Source organism: Coenobita brevimanus, chromosome 48 (assembly GCF_032717465.1).
Source record: "Coenobita brevimanus isolate Jiangsu-jjx chromosome 48, ASM3271746v2, whole genome shotgun sequence".
NCBI classification, from domain to species: domain Eukaryota; kingdom Metazoa; phylum Arthropoda; class Malacostraca; order Decapoda; family Coenobitidae; genus Coenobita; species Coenobita brevimanus.
Window position 1 is genome coordinate 5,716,272 of NC_137001.1, and position 16,043 is coordinate 5,732,314.

Genomic DNA, 16,043 nt, shown 5'->3' on the forward strand with positions numbered 1-16,043 from the left:
TGCTTGAGCAAGCAAGCGTCCTTATGGTGCTGCTGTACAACCTAGCTTGAGAATGACTAGGAACAAAGTGCTAACTCCACCAGATCTAGGAGCAGAGTGAGTGAACGTGGCAAGCCCCAACTCTTCATCGAATTGTGGGTTGCCAACTCTTATTTAATTACAGTACTAAATACAGTTAAATTACATCATGATATGTACAGGGCAAATCTAACAAATTAATCTTAGTTTTACTTAAACTAAAGTTAGACCAAATATTCCCTTTAACTATGTAAATATCTTAATTCCACATCTGCCTTAACAGGAGAATCTTTCCCTGCTTGCCACGTCACCTAACGCACAGACGCAATTTAGGTCGGTGGAAAATACCACATAATTACATGTATTTACAAAGTATAGTTGTCCACGAGGGTTAAATGCAGTAGCATTTAATTTATCAATAACAAGAATTATTAAAGAGAACGTAATTTCTGGGTTATTAAAACCGCTTGAACAATTAACAACAGTCTCAATTTTTCCTCTGCCTTTAACCAGGGATAACTATGATAAAAATAGAGAGCGCAACTGCTCTGGGGGAAAATATTTCCCACAGTTTTGGAACCGGCGGAAAATGATACGTTGTATCATGTAATATGACCCTTAGCCAAGAGTTTCCCCCATAGTTCTCGAGAACCTTGTGCTGCGGCCCTCTTAGGTCGCGCCTCTTGACTCATTTGATCTTCACCATACTCTGGATCCGGAGTGGCTGCTAACTCAAGGGGTACCAGTTTATCAATAGTTTTTATACTGGTATGTCCCCTGCATTTTATTTTTACGAGTCTCAGCACCCCTTCAGAATCTGGGTGTGTGGAGATCACTTTAGCTAATGGCCACTGGGATCTTGGCTGTTCAGTCTTCACTAAGACCACGTCTCCTATGTTAATAACTGATTTGTTGCTGGCAGCTTGAGCTCCATAAAACCTCTCGCCTAGGCTCAAAAGATACTCTTCTCTCCAATGTCTATTCCAAGTATCCAGCACCCTTTTCAGACGTTGATATCCTTCCCGCAGATGTTGTCCTAAATCATTATTTTCTATGTTAGGATCATCAACTTCTTCCTGGATATCCACACAAGGCATCGGATGGAGCTTCCTGCCATATAACATGTGAGCCGGTGTTAAGGCCTCTAGCGAGTCGCTAGTGTCATCTTGATAAGTCAGAGGTCTATTATTAATCCTGGTTTCAATTTCAGTTATTACTGTTCTTAAATCTTCTCTCGTGATCGTAGTTCTATGTAATGTTTTCCTCAGGCAGTTCTTGACAATACCAATCATTCTTTCGGTAAATCCATTTTGCCATGGAGCTCTTGGAGCTGTGAACTGCCAAATACAATTTCGGATTCCTAGCGCCGACTTAACCTTTGGGTCGTTCATTATGTTCAACAGTAAAGGTGCTGCTCCAACGAAATTAGTTCCGTTGTCGCTTATTAACTTGCCAGGACAAGACCTTCTAGCGGCAAATCTGCGAAAGACATTAAGGAATGTCTCTGAGCTTAGGTCTTCCGCTAATTCTAGATGGACTGCCCTTGTGTAGGCACAAGTAAATAAACACATGTAAACTTTATGGGGAGTTTCCTCATCCGTAACAGTTATAGCCCCTGTGTAGTCCACTCCTGTTATATGGAAGGGCCGACTTATGTTCACCCTATCCTTCGGTAGGGCTGGTGGTCCTGGGTAGATATAAGGTCGCTGCTCATACCTCCTACAAATGATGCAGTTTTTGAGATATTTTTTAATAACCTGTCTACCCTTAGGAATCCAGTACCTTTCCCGAATTTGGGCTAAGGTCTGCGGTACACCTCCATGGAGAGTGGAATCATGGGCTTCCTTTATAATAAGTTGTACAAAGCATCCACTCTTAGGTAATAAAATGGGATGTTTGGTTTGGATGGGCAAGTCAGCCTTTACCAATTGGCCTCGACATCTTATCAGACCTTTTCCATCTAAGAACAAGCCTAAATTCTTCATCAGCTTATTCTCTTTTCCAGTGTCTTGGCCTAAAAGTTTATATATTTCCCCGTAAGAATTTCTTTGTACTCTTTTCAGCCAGTATTCTAGGGGATCTAATTTCTGAAACCCCACCTTCTTATTCAAAAATTCAACAACCAATTTAGTAGTATTTAGAAGTTGTCTTATTGACGAGAATCGGCTGATGTCAATTACTTTTGGCTCAGGTATTATAGGATCCAAGTTCACTGCACTAATCTCAGCAATACTGTACTGTTTCTGTTCAGGCCAATCCTTAGTGAGTAACCATTTAGGACCTTTAAACCACAAATTATCTTTGATCAGTCTCCTTACGATCGAACCTCTCGAGAGCAGATCGGCTGGATTTTGTTTGGAGGACACATGCATGAAATTAAATTTGGAAGACAGCTCTTTAATAGTCTTCACTCTATTATGGACGAAAGGAATTTTGCTGTCTTCCTTCCCTATCCAGTAAAGACAAATCTCACTCTCAGTCCATATGTAAATATCCTCAAACTGAGTATCATGAGTTGTGGTTATATACCTGGCCAATTTAGTTCCTACTTCTATGGAAGCCAATTCCATTTGAGGTAGGGTTCTTACTTCCATTGGCGCAACTCTGGCTTTGGACATAATAATCTTACTATCCTCTCCTGTTGCGCAATAAGCTACTGCTCCATAGGCCCTTTGAGAAGCATCACAAAATATGTGTAAGTGCGACTTCTCATTACTGTTCATATCCCTGGGAATACATATGCTTGATGTGGTTTCAAACTCCTTTCTAATCTGTTCCCATTGTTCCACATATGTCTCACCTAATTCAGTGTCCCAGTCTAATTTTTCTCGCCAAGCCTCCTGTACTAAACATTTGCCCCTAATAACTATAGGACTAACAAATCCTAATGGGTCAAATAGCTTGGAAACCTTGCTTAACAAGGACCTCTTGGTGAGAGTGACATCAGAGAACTTAATTGGTTTCAAAATTATTACATCAGCTGTTGTATCCCAGTTAAGACCTAACACATTTTGAATTTTGGGAATGTCAAAATCTGGATAGTCCTCTTGTATTTTATTCCTCAAAAGCGGTGAATTTGTATTCCAGCTCTGTAACGGCAAATTTGCCTTCCCATATTCGGAATTGGCTACTTCATAAGCCTTCAAAGCTTCCGATTCTGTATCAGCAACACCTTGCAAATTATCCATATAAAAAGCCTGCCCTATTTCTGGACATTTGACATTTTCAGAATGATGCTTTAAAGTGTTGCAAAGTAGGAAAGGACTAGCACAGGAGCCAAAGAGCACCGATCGGAAACAGTAAGTTTTCAATGGACTATCCTGATTTTGAGGATCATGAGGCCAGAGGAATTTTGTAAATTTCCTATCCTCATCTCTCAGTCCTATTCTGAGAAAAGCCTTACTAATGTCTGCTGTGTAAGCGTAAGGTTTCTCTCTAAATCTTAGTAACACATTCCCTAACTTCTCTGTTAGTGTAGGTCCAGAGTATAGGCAATCGTTCAAGCTAGCTGATCCCTTGGATGCTTTACTACTACAGTTGAATACTATCCTTATGGGAGTAGTTACTGAATCCTTGTTTACAGCATGATGTGGTAAGTAGTTTTTTTTTTTTTTTTTTTTTATGTGTCCAACTCTGGGCAAAGGCTCAGGGCCTATTTCTTGGGGGCAGTTGCCTATCCCAAGGCCCAGTAGTCCTCCAACACCTCCACATGTCACCACTTCGGCGCTAACACCCACCGTCCATATTGAATACATGCTAGGGCTGTCTCATACAGGACTGGTGTATTGGTATTAGCGGGGGTACTTTTACGATATGTCGGCGGGTCATCTGGTAGATCAGGAAAGTCTGCTTTTAGGAAATTCAAATCCTTAAACTGTTCCCTGCCCCAGTCGAGATTCGATCCTGGGTCCATTAGGACTGCAAGCCGCCTCTCTACCGATTCAGCCACCGCCTCCTTCTTTGTGGTTAACAGGGTATTCTACCTCTTCTATAAATTTATTCTTCAATTGATCCTTTATAATATTATCATATAGGATCAGATGTTCTGGTTTATCTCTCAACTTTCTTAGAAGAGAATTTAACTGAGCTTTAGCTGCTTGGTAATCTGTTGGTAACTCTGAATGGTTTAGTTTCCATGGTAATCCTACCCAATACTGTCCATCCTTAAATTCCACAGACTGATTATACAGATCCAAAGTTATTTTATCTTCAGGGGTTGGTTCCTCAGAGTGTATACCTATACTGTCTAGGTCCCACAGTTTGTGTACAGGTTCAATGTTTTCATCCAACAAGTCATTTATCTGAGTAGGTTCTAATTGTGCACCTATTCTAGCTACCATCAATGACTGTGTGGGGGTAACAAAGACTGAGTCTACTAGTTTGGCCTCTCCTTTAACTTGTTTTGGAAAAGGCAACTGACCCATAATAAGGTTACCTCCTGGACTCTTGAACAACTGTACCTTATTCCTTTTGAAAGTCCTATGTAGGAATCTTCCACAATAATCAGAACCAATTATCATTTTTATGGGACCCACAGTATCTGATTCAACATTCTGTTTAGCCAACTTTATCCCTGAGCTTTGCAAATGATCAGAGGTTTCCTTCAATCCCTTTATGTATATACTTGTCTCCATAGTATCAAGCACAGCTGCTGTTATACAGCATTTATATCTGCCTAATTGTATTACAGGTCTAACTAAATGAAAAGACTGAGCCTTCCTAGTTGTTAAGAATCCTGTAATGGCTAGATTTACCTTGCCAATAACTGATAACTTTAATTTCTTCACAATGTCTGCAGAAATGAAGGTTTTCTGAGCACCCGTATCAAACAGGGTACATACCAATTGGTTTCTATTCTCAAACAATACTTTCACATCTGCTATTGGTACTGCAGCTGGCATTACTAATGGAGCATTCCCTTTTGCAATTGTCATATTGAGGCTTGCAGGTTTAGGAACCTCAATTTTCATCCTAGGGCATAAAGCACTATGATGATGATCTTTTTTGCATTTAAAGCAAAGAGTTAATTTCGTCTTACAGTCCGTGGCAGTATGTTCGGAGTTCATACAGATTATACAACACCCCAGTTCCTGAAGCTTCCCTACTCTAGAAGCATAATCAGGGTAGTGTTGACAAAATACACTGGAATGTTGCTCACCACAAAAGACACAAACTTTCCTGTCTTTTACCATGGAAGGTTTTATTTCCTTAATATCCTCAGCATGTCTATTCCTGATCTTTAATACCTTATCCTCGGCCTTTGTGGAGCTAAGGAAAGTACCTATCTCTTCTTTAGGCACATACTTAGTCTTCTCTGACTTAACTTTCCCAATCAGTTGGTTAATGGGTTTTTTCTTTACTTCAGTCTTCTGTTTGACCTTAGTAAGTGTTTAATGTTCCTTGCAAATGTTTACAGAGTTGCATCAAGCCTTCCTCAATCTCTTCACAGGAGAAATTATCCTTCTGGTACCTACCATACAAAGCATCCTTGGTTTTCGGTGGTAGCTTTAAGGACACAATTCTTGAAAGCACCCAATCTGATGTCTTAATATCTTCTTAAGTACCTAAGGCCTTTAAATTACAACTTAGTGCGATTCTAAATTTTTGCAAGGAATCAAAATTGTGCCTAGGCGTGGGTAATTCTATTAGAGCCTTTACTAAATGATTTATAACTTGTTCCCTGTCTTCGTAATTTTGTCTAAGGATGGTCAAAGCCACTTCATAGTTATTTTCTTCTACTGGTAATTCTTTTATCAGTTGATATGGTGTTCCTTTGACCTGTCCTAACAAATATGTAAGTTTGGTGACTTTAGGGAGATCTGTTCTATCGTGTACCAAATATTTGAACTGATCCCAGAAGGATTTCCAGTTCTGCTCTCCATCAAATTCCGGAAGCGTTATATGTGGTAACACAGCTCTACTCTGCTGTGCCACAACTTGTGTTTCCGCGGCAGTGTCAGCTAATTCTGACTCTAGTGTCTTTACTACAGTTAAGTATTCTTCTAATTTGTTTTCAAACTTCGTAGTTTCTGACTCTAAGAGTTCCTTATTCTCAGCCTTTACTATAGCCGCTTCTAAAGTTAAGTAACTCTCTTCGTACTTACTCCATCGATCTTTCAGGATATTTAGGAGACTATTTATTCTCTCCTTGGACAGAGGTATTTGGTCCAGCGACTGGTTACAATCATTTATGGCTCTAGTTACCCATCCTGCCTTACTACTAGAAGATCTTTGCAATAAAGAAACAGACATGTTGACGGAGTTCTAATTTAATAATTTAATTATGAATTCCAACCACAAATTTACCTCAACTTAGTAATGATTTGATTATTTTAAATTTTGAGGAGGGTAGGGATTAAGTCCTCATTGTGCAAATTATCCCCTATCCCAGTTTCGTAATATTCATTACACCTCAGCTAATTATTTAGTTTTGAGGAGTGTAGGGATTAGGTCTGTAATTTCAACCTATCCCCCAGGGTTATTAAACCTCTAGGGTTTTATTTCATCCCCACACTCAATTTCCAAAACACCCAAATTCCCCGAGCTCAGAATTAAATACCTCAATACTCCATGGGCCCACCCATAGCTTGTACAGCATAGAACTCTCCTTTCTTATGTTCTACATAATTTATAAATTTCTGCAGAACCGCTTCCCTACCATGACGGTTCCAATGAATACCATCAGCTTTCAACATTGCTTAGAAGGGCTTGGCATTAAAATGTATGAAATCCCTTCCCTTCCTGGCCCGTTGCAACTTTCGGTTTACAGCTCTGCTAATTAATTTATATGTTCCATAACAAACTGGAGAGCCATATGGCAGGTTCCTTGGCTCGAGGAGGGTTATGGCTACTGAGGATTTACAAGAGCCCTCTATAGCTCCTACCACTGCTAAAATATTCTCCACTACTTCATTGCAACCGAACGTAGTAGTAGCTATGCCCATTAAAAGCAACTTTAAACACACTCAGCGCTTCGGCACACATCGGTTATCCTCACTCGGTCGGGGCACCAAAAATGTGAAAAATGTTGAATAGTTCTGCTAAAGAAATCGGGGCCCTCTTTCTGGGCACCAAAATGTGAAAAATGTTTTAATGTATCCAAGTTGGTATCCCTGCCGGGACACTGGTATGCAAGAATTTTCTGGTAAACAACTCGTAGGTCGTTACTCTTCCCTAAAGTTGTCTAAGTAAATCAAACAAGTCTCATAGAGTTTGGCAAAACATAAATTAAACTTAACTCACAATACTATCTTCTATCTCATAGCTAATCCCCCCTTGAATTGGCCAATTCATAAAGGTTACTTAGCTAATGAAGAGGGAGTGATCGTTAACCGATGACGATGAGGCTGCCTGGTATAGTTGCTTGGGCAAGCAAGCGTCCTTATGGTGTGTATATACAACTGTGCTAACTCCACGAGAGCTAGGAGCAGAGAGTGTTCACAATGTCTGGGAGCAGAGAGTGTTAACTCCACGAGACCTAGGAGCAGAGTGAGTGAACGCGGCAAGCCCCAACTCTTCATCGAATTGTGGGTTGCCAACTCTTATTTTAATTACAGTACTAAATACAGTTAAATTACATCATGATATGTACAGGGCAAATCTAACAAATTAATCTTAGTTTTACTTAAACTAAAGTTAGACCAAATATTCCCTTTAACTATGTAAATATCTTAATTCCACATCTGTCTTAACAGGAGAATCTTTCCCTGCTTGCCACGTCACCTAACGCGCAGACGCAGTTTAGGTCAGTGGAAAATACCAAATAATTACATGTATTTACAAAGTATAGTTGTCCACGGGGGTTAAATGCAGTAGCATTTAATTTATCAATAACAAGAATTATTAAAGAGAACGTAATTTCTGGGTTATTAAAACCGCTTGAACAATTAACAACAGTCTCTATTTTTCCTCTGCCTTTAACCAGGGATAACTATGATAAAAATAGAGAGCGCAACTGCTCTGGGGGAAAATATTTCCCACACCATCTATCAATTTGTGTATCTGTCTATATCTATCTGGCTAACTGTCTATCCATCTATCAATTTGTGTATCTGTCTATATCTATCTGGCTAACTGTCTGTCCATCTATCAGTTTGTGTATCTGTCTATATCTATCTGGCTAACTGTCTATCCATCTATCAATTTGTGTATCTGTCTATATCTATCTGGCTAACTATCTATCCATCTATCAATTTGTGTATCTGTCTATATCTATCTGGCTAACTATCTATCCATCTATCAATTTGTGTATCTGTCTATATCTATCTGGCTAACTATCTATCCATCTATCAATTTGTGTATCTGTCTATATCTATCTGGCTAACTATCTATCCATCTGTCAATTTGTGTATCTGTCTATATCTATCTGGCTAACTATCTATCCATCTATCAATTTGTGTATCTGTCTATATCTATCTGGCTAACTATCTATCCATCTATCAATTTGTGTATCTGTCTATATCTATCTGGCTAACTATCTATCCATCTATCAATTTGTGTATCTGTCTATATCTATCTGGCTAACTATCTATCCATCTATCAATTTGTGTATCTGTCTATATCTATCTGGGTAACTGTCTATTCGTCTTTGTTTGTGTATACCTCTGTCTGTCTGTCTGTCTGTCTGTTTCCTGGATGTAAATGTTTGTAATCAGTATCTATCTATCCATCTGTTTATCTATCTATCTATCTGTCTATCTGGTTAACTCTATCCATTTATCTCTCTGTGTATGTATCTGTCTATCTATCACTCTATCCGTCTATATCTGTCTGTCTGTCTGTCAATATCTCTATCTCTGTATCTGGGTATCTATCTATCTATCTGTCTGTATCTATCTGTCTATTTAATTTCCTGTATGAAAATTAGTTTCGAATCGGTATCTATCTATCTGTCTATCTATCTATCAGTTAATCTGTCTATCTATCTATCTATCCATCAGTCTATATCTGGGTAACTATGTATTTATCTATCTCTGTTTGTGTATCTATTGATCTGGGTCACTGTCTGTCTGTCTATCTTTCTATATCGATCTATCTATCTGAGTAACTGTCTGTCTGTCTATCTATATGTCTATCTATCTATCAATTTAGTTTCCTGGATAAAAATGTGTTCTATCTATCTGGCTATCTATATCTATACATCTATCTACCTCCAACTGAGATGAAAATGATTGTAATTAGTATGTATGGATCTATCTCTCTATCTGTCTGTCTATCTATCTATCTGGCTGTCTGTCTGTCTGTCTATCTACCTATCGATCTAATAATCTATTTGTCTGTCTATCTGTTTGTCTATCTATCTGTCTATCTTTCTATCCATCTATCTGTCTGTCCATCTATCTATCTAGTGTATCTATCTGTCTATCCGGGCAATTGCATCTATCTTTGTGTCTATCTATTTATCTATCTAGTTTCCTGAATCAAAAGGTGTCTGGAATCTGAGTATCTATTCTTCTATCTCTCTCTCCCAGTGTCCGTGTCTGTCTATCTATATATCTATCTATCTATCTACCTATTTTTGTTATTGATCTATATATGTCTCCATCTGGCTGTCAATCTATTTATCCATCCATCTATGTGTCTGTCTATCTATCTAAGTCATTTGTCTGTCTGTTTGTTTGTCATTACCTTTGTGTGTGAATCTATTTTTTTTTTTTTTTTTTTTTTGTCCACCTGTCTATGTAGGAAATATGCTGAGGGAAGACGAGAGTTACGAAAAGACTTGTGTTCATTTCCGTGGACTTAAATGGGTTAGTGTTGGTTTACTTGGGTTTACATTGGGTTTATATTGGGTTTACATTGGGTTTACATTGGGTTTACTTGGGTTTACTTTGGGTATACATTGGGTTTACATTGGGTATACATTGGGTATACATTGGGTTTACATTGGGTTTACATTGGGTATACATTGGGTTTACATTGGGTATACATTGAGTATACATTGGGTTTACATTGGGTATACATTGGGTTTACATTGGGTATACATTGGGTATACATTGGGTATACATTGGGTTTACATTGGGTTTACATTGGGTATACATTGAGTATACATTGGGTTTACATTGGGTATACATTGGGTTTACATTGGGTTTACATTGGGTATACATTGGGTTTACATTGGGTTTACATTGGGTATACATTGGGTTTACTTGGGTATACATTGGGTTCACTTGGGTTTACATTGGGTATACATTGGGTCAGCTCAGCGCCACCAGGCAAATCTTGCCTCACAAAATAAACAGCTTTGGTAAATGCTTCGCCTTTTTGTCTAAATCCTTCAGTTGCTGACGAGGAGCCTTCACGTGGTGGCTCTGTGTACTGTCGCTGGAGGAAAACATCTGCGGCGTCCACCCAGGGGCCAAATCTCTTCTATTTCCCTGCACCTCGCCGTGGGAAGGACCCAGGTGAGGCTCTGCCTACCACTAGGAAGCGCCGGTTGCCTAAACATTGTACCATACCCGTAGGACGCTCCACTTGCCTGTGGTCAACGGGTCTACTCGGCCACACACACTAGTTAGGGGTAAGCAGCAACAGCAACAAAATCCTGGTGATACACGCTGAGTCCAGTGTATTGGTGTGGCGAAAAGCAGTGGTAGTGGTGGTGGTGATGGTGGTGGTAGCAGCAGCAGTAGTAGTAATAGTAGTAGTAGTAGTGTTGGTAGCATCAGTAGTATTGGTAATATTTGGTAGTAGTAGCTGCAGTGAATGCCAAGTAAGTTACAGTAGATCTGAGGTGCGGTTTGGCTAGTAACCAAGGAAACTCATTCCTACCTGATAACCAAAGCTCGTCGAATTTCATGCCAGCACGACTTAGTATTGCAGATGTAAAATTGGCCAGTTGCATCAGATGTCAACAGTAGCCTCGTGCAGCAGCATGGAAAGGGATAAGTCCAACCTCTATTATCACTTACCTATTGCAAAGGACGCGCCAAAACTCACACAACTACCTGCAACGGTCCAAACATTTTAAGGAGAAACTTCATGTACAGCTTTGCCAGGTTTGAGGCTTTGACCGTTAATGGCAACTTCCAAAGATGTGTTTTTCAATTAGTAGTCATTTGTTTTACGTATTTATTTAATAATGGTACCTCGTAAACATTTTCTTGCATTTCTGTTAAGTATAACCTCAGAATTCTCATCATTTGGCTTATTTTGCCATATCTACATCTTGTTTGTTAAACAGTAACATGATTTTGACGCAGAAATGGCGTCAGTGTCGAAGGAATGCTGTGGTGAGGATGCAGAGCCGTAGCATCGTTTTATTTTGCCTCTGAACTACGGTAAATAAGGTTCAGAAAGCCAATAATCTCCTTAAGAATAAATAGACTCTACCATTACTTGTTTATTGCAGGCACGTCAGAAATAATGAAGACATTACCTATAAACATTCAAAGATTTAAAAAGAAATCAGCGTTGCCAATGTTGAGTGATGGTACACCTGAAGGAAGCTCCCGGAGATGCAGTCTTAAGAAACTAGCAACGTTTTGTACGATGGTGATATTTTCCACTTTATTTGTTTCCATTATATTTCTTTCAAATAAAATCTGTACTATCAATAACTGATTAAAACATGGGTAAAAAATTCATGCAATGCTGGTTTTAATAGTCTTAAATTTAATTGGAGGAATCTCAAGCACAGTGTTGCCTTAGTCACGTGACCCTTGAGATGCACAGTTGCAGACCATCGGGCAGTCATCTCGCGGGTCAGGAAGCAGGAGGGTGTCGTTGTGGGCAGCTGGTATTAACTTTGCGTTTTTCTTACATTAGGCGTTTGTGATTGTGTTTCCCGTGATGAATGGATAGACTGGATTACTGTGGAGGCGAGGGAAGTGGCAGAAGTTCCGGGAAGGGGAGACTATGCCTGGTTTCAACACAATGTGAGCTGAAATTTATTATTATTATTATTATCATTATTATTATTTACTACTACTACTACTACTATAACTATCACTACTACTGTTACTGCTACTACTACTACTGTTACTACTACTGTTGCTGCTGCTGTTATTATTATTATTATTATTATTATTATTATGCAAGGTGTTTTAGGGGCGGGTTCCCATCCCTAAAACGCCTAGAGTGTAGCTGGGTTCCCTTTCTAGACCGGAGCTTAGACAAATTAGAGAGGAACAGGGCATAAAAACACAGGACAACAACCTTATACGTACATTGACAAATTCGGTATTGTGGAACAGGCAAACAGTCTTACACAATATTCTAGTCAATATTAATACATGGGCTGACATTTGGGAATCAAATATCACACAAGATACTGGATGTACAGGAGTCTGGGTCTGGGTCAGGATGGCAAGGCACTACTTCACTGTTTTTGTATAGAAGGCTCGTTCTTAGGGAGGAGGCAATAACACGGGTCTCACAAAAGATCTTTCACTCTGGCACTCTGCTTATGATGGTCACATGGGTAGTGTCACTGAACTGTATTTCTGAATTCACTCATAGAGAATGAACATTACCACTGAATTACTGACTCTGTACTGAGCCTTGCCTCCTATTTCCACGGAATGGATATGCACTGCCTCGGATGTCTTTTCTCACTTTCCGGCCTCACTGTTCACTTGTAATGCACTGTCTTTGCACTCACTGTTATGTCACTGGTAGGGCAGAGTGGAAGAAGGGATCCGGGGACTCACAGTCGGCGCCCTGGGGTAGGCAGAGTCCCTTCGGGAGTTCCTTCGTCCCGCAGCCACGGGACCACTCTCAGAGGCGTTGTCACTTGCCGGGGGCTCAGCCTATGTGTGGCAAAGGGCCCCTCACTGTCGGGGCTGGGGATTTGGGACTGGGGCCAAATAGAGTCTGGGGGTGCCCACTCAGGTGCCTGGTGGAGGACAGACATTGTCTTCATCGGGGCAGCGAGAGGCCTCACCCGGGGGTCCTGCGGACGTCCTTGGAGGGCCGTCGGCTATGGTCTCCCACTGGCAGCCCTGCCGTCAGGGTTGGGCTGCAGCATCGTTCCCTGCCGGAGTCCATCAGGTAGTTGTCCTCCTCGGCCGGCCGGATGGAGAATAACCCCGGGGATAGCACAGGGCCTGTCCACCAGTCCTCAGGGCAGGAGTCCTCCTGGAGGTTGTCTTGGTCTCAGTGGACAGAAGGGTCGTCTGCATTCCCATCGGTGGGCAGGACTAATTGCAGATCGCCCTCTCGTTGCAGAGTCACAGGGGGCAAGGGACTTTGGTGTCTCTCCCTGGCATGGCTACCGGCCGTCGCTGGGTTCCCTTGGGCAACAGAGGGAGGGTGGCTACAGGCTGTCCCTTCCCTGTTGGTGCGGCTACAGGCCGTCAACAGGGCCCGACTCCCTAACAGGAACGCAGACGAAGTGCAGCTATCGACTGTTGCTTGCCTGTCGGTGTGGCTACAGGCCGTCACCGAAGTCCCACGAGGAGGGCGACGTGCAGACAAGGAGCGGCTACAGGCCGTCTCCTGCCTATGGGCGTGGCTACAGGCCATTGCCACTGTTGTGCCCTCCGAGGCGACTGCAGAAGGAGAGGGGGCATACCTGTCTCTTCCCGGTGTGGCTACAGGCCATTGCTGGTTCTGTGGGGGGTGTAAGCAGCACCTGACAGAGCGGCTACAGGCCGTCTCCTAGTTAGTGGCCCAGCTACAGGCCATCTCCTAGTTGGCGGCCTGGCAACAGGCCATCACTGGGGCCTTGCTACAGGCCGTGGTCCTTTTGTCGGAGTGACTACAGGCCGTCTCCTCTTTTTCAGAGTGACTAAAGGCAGTCTCCGGATATGTGCAGCTACAGGCCATCGCTGGGGTGCTGCTTGGAGCTAATAGGCTAGCTCCACCCCGATCCTGGCGAGGGCTAGCTTGCCCGAGAGGTAATGTACTTCGACTAGTGTGGTGGCGGCGGGTGAGCTCCGGGGAATAGGGGCGCGCGGCCCAGGTGGTCTTATGTCCATATTGACTGGACACGTTCCTAGCGCCGTCTAGCCCTCTGTGGTCTCCTGGGGGTGTGGTGGCGACCTGGGTTGCCACAGCCAGCTTTTTAATTATTATTATTATTATTATTATTATTATTATTATTTTATTATTATTATATTTACTACTACTACTACTACAACTGCAACTACTACTACTACTACCACCACCACTACTGCTATTATTATTATTATTATTTTATAATCTTTCCACATGACCTACAAACAGATTATCAGTTCACCTTTAATCTATCGAAAATCAAAGATAGATACATATGCCTAATTCATGTATCAGCCTAACAACCAAGACGAATGTGGACACACATTTTGCCCACTACGTATCATCCACTCACCCGACCTAGTGATAGACTTATTAGATAGATCCATAGATAGATTGTCAAAAATAGATTAAAAGTAGATTAAAGGACATGAGTATGTATTATTTCTACCTGTCTACGTGCCTATCTATATATCTGGTAGGTACCATCCACTCTTCTGATGTACTGTAGTGATAGAATAAATACAAACATGGATGGATAGTTGCAAAAATAGATTAAAAGTAGATTAAAAGACATCAGTATATATTTTCTCTACCCATCTATCTACCTACCTATCGGGCTGTCCAATTACTACCATCCACTCAACTGATGTAGTGATAGATTTATTGAATAAATAGACAGATGGATGGATGCAAAAATAGGGTAAGACCAATATTTTTTTCTCTGTATATCTAGTGCATACCATTCACTCACGTGATGTAGTGATAGATTTACTGGCTAGACAGATAGATAGATAAACGCAAAAATGGTTTGATATAAATATTTTTTCTCTATCTTTTTTATCTAGTATGTACCATCCACTCACCTGACGTAGTGATAGATTTATTGTATAGATAGACAGATTAATAGATAAATGCAAAAATAGATTAAAAGCCAATATTTTTTGTTGTATCTTTCAATCTAACTAGCTGTTTGTCTATCTATTAGCTACCATCCACTCACCTGATGTAGTGATAGGTTTATTGGATGGATAGGTAGGTGAAAGAATGATAGATTAACTTTTTGAAAGTGTAAAAAAGAAAAGAATGATTTTTTCCTTTGTCTGTATATCTATCTGTCTATCTACGATATCCACCTCGTAGCTACCATCCACTCACCTGATGTAGTGATAGATTCATCGGAGATAGACGCAAAAATACATCGACTTTCAATTTGATGAGTAAGAATGATTTTAGTTTTCTTTTTCACCCATGTCCATCTGTCTATCTGTCTGTCTATCTGATGTCATGATAGATTTATTGGACAGACAAATATGTAAAAATGTATTGAAAGACATCAATATTTTTTTTTCATTATGTGTGTCTAGCTATATATTTAGTACGTACCATTCACACACCGGATGTAGCGATATATGAATTGGATAGATTAAGAGATGCAAAAATAGATTAAAACATGATTAATAGCAATTTTCTATCCGTCTATCTATCTATCCATCTATCTATCTAGTCCGTACTATCCACTCACTAAATATTGTGATAGATTTATTGGATAGATTAATATATAGACAGATAAATACATAATTACACTTTCTCGATAAAATCTCGATGAAAATGGATCTCTGGCTATCTGCCTCTGTCTGTCCATCCATCTCTAGTACGTACCATCCACTCACCAGATGTAATGATATTTTTTGGATAGACAGATAGGTAGATGCAAAACAGATAGACTACTTTTGAATTTGTTGAATTACTGATGTTGATTTTTTCACTGTCTATCTATGTCTGTCTAGTACATACCATCCACTCACCTGATAAATTTATAGGATAGATAGCTAAACGGATGTAGTATGTAAATAGACAAGTACATAGACAGGTGCACTTGATGGATAAATATAGATATCCACCAACACCAGTACGTACCATCCACTCACCTGATGTAGTGATAGATTTTTTTTGGTAGATAAATATATAGATAGATGCAATAATGGATTAAAAATATCAGTTATTTTTCTCTATCTAGTACGTGCCATCCACTCATTTGATGTAGTGATAGATTTATTATATAGATAGATGCAAAATAGATGAAAGGC

The 16,043-nt window shown here is 40.4% G+C and overlaps 1 pseudogene; it reads left to right on the forward strand.

The window, feature by feature from the left end:
• The window catches only part of LOC145399274 (uncharacterized), a 326,005-nt pseudogene that overhangs the window by 133,510 nt on the left and 176,452 nt on the right, over positions 1–16,043 (forward strand).